The sequence below is a fragment of the Nicotiana attenuata genome, unplaced genomic scaffold (assembly GCF_001879085.1).
Source record: "Nicotiana attenuata strain UT unplaced genomic scaffold, NIATTr2, whole genome shotgun sequence".
Lineage (NCBI taxonomy): Eukaryota > Viridiplantae > Streptophyta > Magnoliopsida > Solanales > Solanaceae > Nicotiana > Nicotiana attenuata.
In genome coordinates this window covers 17,823-23,848 of record NW_017673494.1, presented here as the reverse complement: position 1 = coordinate 23,848, position 6,026 = coordinate 17,823, and positions in this window count along the sequence as shown.

The window sequence follows — 6,026 nt, the reverse complement described above, 5'->3', positions numbered from 1 at the left end:
GAAGCGGAAATCCCTGGGCAGAAATAGAAATTTCGAGGGTTTGAGTTCATAAGTTACAAAAATCAATTGAGAACTCGGGTAAGGGCGATTTTGAGTGGTTTTTGAAGAGAAGACTATTGGGTAACGTTTTCTTAACCCCTTCTAGTTATATTTCATCATTATATAGTTAAATGTATCATTGGAATTCGAATTTAGGATCAAAATTGGATAATTTGGGGTAAAACTTCATTGGCTAAATTATGGAGTTTTGAGTGAGCATTTGACCTCCGATTTGGGAGATTTTTATATGGTTACACTCGTGAGAGTACGAGGGTTCTGAAAATGTGAAAATTATTCGATTCCGGGGCGTTGGCTTGGAGGGCATTTTGGTCATTTCACCTAATTTTACGCCGTAGCTTTGAATTTATTAGCAAAACCAGGTGTTTGCGATGTTATTTACAATGTGTAATTGAATTGAATAGATTTGGGCCATTTGGAGTCGGATACTCGTGGCAAGAGCGTGATTTCTAGTTGATATTTAGCCGGTTCGAGGTAAGTGGCTTGTCTAACTTTGTGTGGGGGACCTTTTTCCCTTAGGATATGATCTTGAATATTTGAATGCCCCGCACGTGAGGTGACGAGCGCATACTTGAGCAAATTATTGTAAATCCGTTTCTACTTGAAGTATTTAAATTGAGCTTTCTTGTTTACTTGTTCATTTTAACTGTAAGTTTGTACCTGTGCTAGCTTAGAGACTCATGTTTAGCTGGCTTACCTGCTTATTTGCTTTAGTTGTGCTATTTGTACTCTGTGAAGCATGTTAGGCTATAATTTACTACTTCGTGTCTTGATTTTTAGCATTGTTCCGAGATTTAGGAATCGTTGTTGTTGTGTGTTTAATTTGGGACTACGGGACGGCTTCCCGGGAGATCCCTCTGTACTTGAGATATTCTAGACTGAGGGTGCGGGATACCAAGAGATCCCTGGCATATGTGTTTCTATATATATATTAGGATACCAAGAGATCCCCGGTTTACTTATTGAGGATACCAAGAGATCCTCGGGATACTAAGAGATCCCCGACTTACTTATTGAGGATACTAAGAGATCCTCGGGATACCGAGAGATCCCCAGTGTTGATGATGAGGATACCAAGAGATCCTCGGGATACCAAGAGATCCCCCGGCTACTATTCCTTGTGAGGGCAGTTTTTCGTGTATTGTTACCTTTGCTTTCTATTACTGTTCTTCCTTATTTACCTGGTTTAGATTCTCGCTGTAGACTTTATTTAAACTATTTCTGTTATCTCATTATTTATTATGTTATCTCAGTAGGGCCCTGACTTTCCTCGTCACTACCCAACTGAGGTTAGGCTTGGCACTTACTGAGTACCGCTGTGGTGTACTCATGCCCTTCCTGCGCATGTTTCTCATGTGCAGATCCACGTACTTCCTTCCAGACGTATCATCCTCGTGGTGGAGAGTCCTAGCTGAGACTTGAGGTATATCTGCTACGTTCGCAGACCAGGAGTCTCTACTCTATTCCCGCTTTAGCAGATAGTTCCTTTTCTTTCCTTTCATGTTGTTCAGACATTCTGGTGTAGAGCAGTTTACTACATTCTATTAGCCTTTGTTTCCCGTGAGTTTCCGGGTTTTGGGATTTAGTTGCAGACTTCCGCATATTTCGAGTTGTATAGGCTAAGTGGCCTTATATACAGTTGTTATTTCCGTATGTTCAGTTTTAATTTATTATTCCACAAATGTTAATTTGTTATTCCACATTGTTAGGCTTACCTAGTTGTAGGAACTAGGTGCCATCACGACATGTTTCATGGAGGGTGAACTGGGGTCGTGACAAGTTGGTATCAGAGCTTTAGGTTCATAGGAGTCACGGAACACAGGCCGGTTTATTAGGGTCTCGCTGATCGGTACGGAGACGTCTGTACTTATCTACGAGGGGCTATGTAACTGTTAGGAAGAATCTTCATTTCATTTGAATTCCTCGTCGTGTGATATTATGGACATCAATTCTAAACTTCTGACTTCTATTCTCTCACAGATGGTGAGGACACGTGCTACTCGAGATAATCAGGCACTCGCGCCCCCTACTGCAGNTACATGAAAAGAATTACCCTGTCCACGACCTTGAGTTAGCTGCCATTGTTCATGCCTTGAAGATCTGGCGTCATTATTTATATGGAGTGCCTTGCGAGATCTATACTGGTCATCGGAGTTTACAGCACTTGCTCAAGCAAAAGGATCTCAATATGCGTCAGAGGAGGTGGTTAGAGCTGCTAAAGGATTATGACATCACTATCCTATATCACCCGAGCAAGGCCAATGTGGTGGCGGATGCCTTGAGTCGCCGGGCGGAGAGTTTGGGGAGTTTGGCATATTTACCAGCTTCAGAGAGGCCTATGGCGATGGAGTTCAGGCCTTAGCCAGCCAGTTCGTGAGATTGGATCTTTCGGAGCCCAGTCGAGTTCTAGCTTGTGTGTTTTCCCGGTCCTCCTTAGTTGATCGTATCAGGGAGCGGCAGTATGATGACCCTCATTTGCTTGTCCTTCGGGACAAGGTTCAGCATGGTGATGCCAGGGATGTGACCTTTGGAGATGATGGAGTATTGAGGATGCAGGGCCGGATTTGTGTGCCCAATGTTGATGGCCTTCGAGAGATGATTCTAGTAGAGGCCCATAGTTCGCGGTATTCCATCCATCCGGGTGTCGCGAAGATATGTCAGGACCTGAGGCAGCACTACTGGTAGAGGCGGATGAAGAAGAATATAGTTGGTTATGTGTCTAGATGCCTCAACTGCCAGCAGGTGAAGTATGAGCACCTGCGCCTGGGTGGGTTGCTCCAGCAGATAGAGATTCCAGAGTGGAAATGGGAGCGCATCACCATGGATTTTGTATCTGGACTTCCACGGACCTTGAAGAAGTTTGATTCCATTTGGGTTATTGTGGACCGGCTGACCAAGTCCGCTCATTTCATTCCTGTGTGTACCACTTATTCATCGGAGCGGTTGGCGGAGATTTATATCAGGGAGATCGTCCGTTTGCATGGTATTCCAGTTTCTATCATTTCAGACAGAGGTACTCAGTTTACATCGCGGTTCTGGAGAGCCGTGCAGCAGGAGTTAGGCACTCGGGTGGAGTTGAGCACAGCATTTCACCCCCAGACGGATGGGTAGTCCGAGCGCACTATTCAGATTCTTGAGGATATGCTCCGTGCGTGTGTGATTGAGTTCGGAGGGTCTTGGGATCATTACTTGCCACTGGCAGAGTTTGCTTACAATAACAGCTATCAGTCCAGCATTCAGATGGCACCGTATGAGGCTTTATATGGTAGGAGGTGCATATCTCCGGTGGGTTGGTTTGAGCCGGGCGAGGCCAGGCTATTGGGCACAGAGATGGTTCAGGATGCATTGGAGAAGGTTAAGGTGATTCAGGATAGACTCTGTACAGCGTAGTCCAGGCAGAAGATTTACGCGAACAGGAAGGTCCGTGATGTTTCATATATGGTTGGTGAGCGGGTTCTGCTTCGGGTCTCGCCTATGAAGGGCGTCATGCGGTTTGGGAAGAAAGGAAAGTTGAGTCCGAGGTTTATTGGCCCTTTTGAGATCTTGAGGCGAGTTGGGGAGGTTGCCTATGAGCTTGCCTTACCTCCTAGTTTGGCCGGAGTTCATCCGGTATTTCATGTTTCGATGCTCCGGAGATATCACGGGGATCTGTCGCATGTGTTGGATTTCAGTTCAGTCCAGTTGGACAAGGATCTATCCTATGTTGAGGAGCCAGTGGCTATTTTGGACAATCAGATCAGGAAGTTGAGGTCAAAGAACATCGCTTCAGTGAAGGTTCAGTGGCGGGGTCAGCCGGCCGAGGAGGAGACTTGGGAGACCGAGCAGGATATGCGCAGCCAGTACCCCCATCTTTTCTCTACCTCAGGTATGTTCTCTGTGCTCGTTCGAGGACGAACGAATGTTTAAGTGTAGGAGGATGTAACGACCCGGCCGGTCGTTTTTGGAATTTATGCCCGATTCCCCATTTACTGCTTCCCCTAAGTTCATTTCTGCTATTTTTGTATGCCGGGACGTTCGGTGTTAAGTTTTGGAGAGTTTTGGGACACAGTCCCTAAATGAGAGCTTAAGTGTTAAAAAATGATCCGTAATCAGAACAGTGTGAGGACGACCTCGGAATGGGAATCCGATGGTTCCGTTAGCTCCGTTAGGTGATTTCGGGGTTGGGAGCGTGTTTGGAATGTATTTTGGAGGCTCGTAGCTCATTTAGGCTTGAAATGCCGAAGTTTGAATTTTTGAAGTTCCGGTCCGATAGTGAGTTTTTGATCCGAGGGTCGGATTGGAATTCCGGAAGTTGCAGTAGCTCCGTCATGTCATTTGGGATGTGTGTGCAAAATTTCAGGTCATTTGGACGTGTTTTGGTTAGGTTTTTGATCAAAAGCGTATTTGGAGGAAACTTGTAGTTCTTAGGCTTGAATCTTTGATTTAATCGGGTTTCCGGTATTGTTTTAGGTGTTTTAAGGATTGGTGCAAGTTTGAATAAGGTATTAGGTGGTATTGGTGCTTTTGGTTGAGGTCCCGGGGGCCTCGGGAAGATTTCGGGTGGTTAACGGAAGAATTTTTGAAGTGTTGCAGCAGCTGGTTTTTTTTCTCTCTTCTGGTATTTTCGCTTCTGCGGTCCCATCGCAGGAGCAGAATTTTGGCTCCCTTCAATTTCCGCAGGTGCGGAAGTTTGAACGCAGAAGCGGTTACGCACCTGCGAGGTATAAGTCGCAGATGCGGCCCTGGGTCATTGGTGAGAAACCACAGAAGCGATAAGTATTTCGCAGAAGCGGCTACCGCAGGTGCGGTTTAAGACCGCAGAAGCAGAACCCCTGGATTTTAGTTAATAGCCGCAGAAGCGGCATTTGTTCCGCATAAGCGGGACCGCAGATGCAGTCCCTTGTCCGCAGAAGCGGAAATCCCTGGGCAGAAATAGAAATTTCGAGGGTTTGAGTTCATAAGTTACAAAGATCAATTGAGAACTCGGGTAAGGGCGATTTTGAGTGGGTTTTGAAGAGAAGACTATTGGGTAACGTTTCCTTAATCTCTTCTAGTGATATTTCATCATTATATAGTTAAATGTATCATTGGAATTCGAATTTAGGATCAAAATTGGATAATTTGGGGTACAACTTCATTGGCTAAATTATGGAGTTTTGAGTGAGCATTTGACCTCCGATTTGGGAGATTTTTATATGGTTAGACTCGTGAGAGTACGAGGGTTCTGAAAATGTGAAAATTATTCGATTCCGGGGCGTTGGCCTGGAGGGCATTTTGGTCATTTCACCTAATTTTACGCCGTAGCTTTGAATTTATTAGCAAAACTAGGTGTTTGCGATGTTGTTTACAATGTGTAATTGAATTGAATAGATTTGGGCCATTTGGAGTCGGATACTCGTGGCAAGAGCGTGATTTCTAGTTGATATTGAGCCGGTTCGAGGTAAGTGGCTTGTCTAACTTTGTGTGGGGGACCTTTTTCCCTTAGGATATGATCTTGAATATTTGAATGCCCCGTACGTGAGGTGACGAGCGCGTACTTGAGCTAATTGTTGTAAATCCGTTTCTACTTGAAGTATTTAAATTGAGCTTTCTTGTTTACTTGTTCATTTTAACTGTAAGTTTGTACCTGTGCTAGCTTAGAGACTCATGTTTAGCTGGCTTACCTGCTTATTTGCTTTAACTGTGCTATTTGTACTCTGTGAAGCATGTTAGGCTATAATTTATTACTTCGTGTCCTGATTTTTAGCATTGTTCCGAGATTTAGGAATCGTTGTTGTTGTGTGTTTAATTTGGGACTACGGGACGGCTTCCCGGGAGATCCCTCTGTACTTGAGATATTCTGGACTGAGGGTGCGGATACCAAGATATCCCTGGCACATGTATTTCTATATATATATTGGGATACCAAGAGATCCCCGGTTTACTTATTGAGGATACCAAGAGATCCTCGGGATACTAAGAGATCCCCGACTTACTTATTGAGGATACTA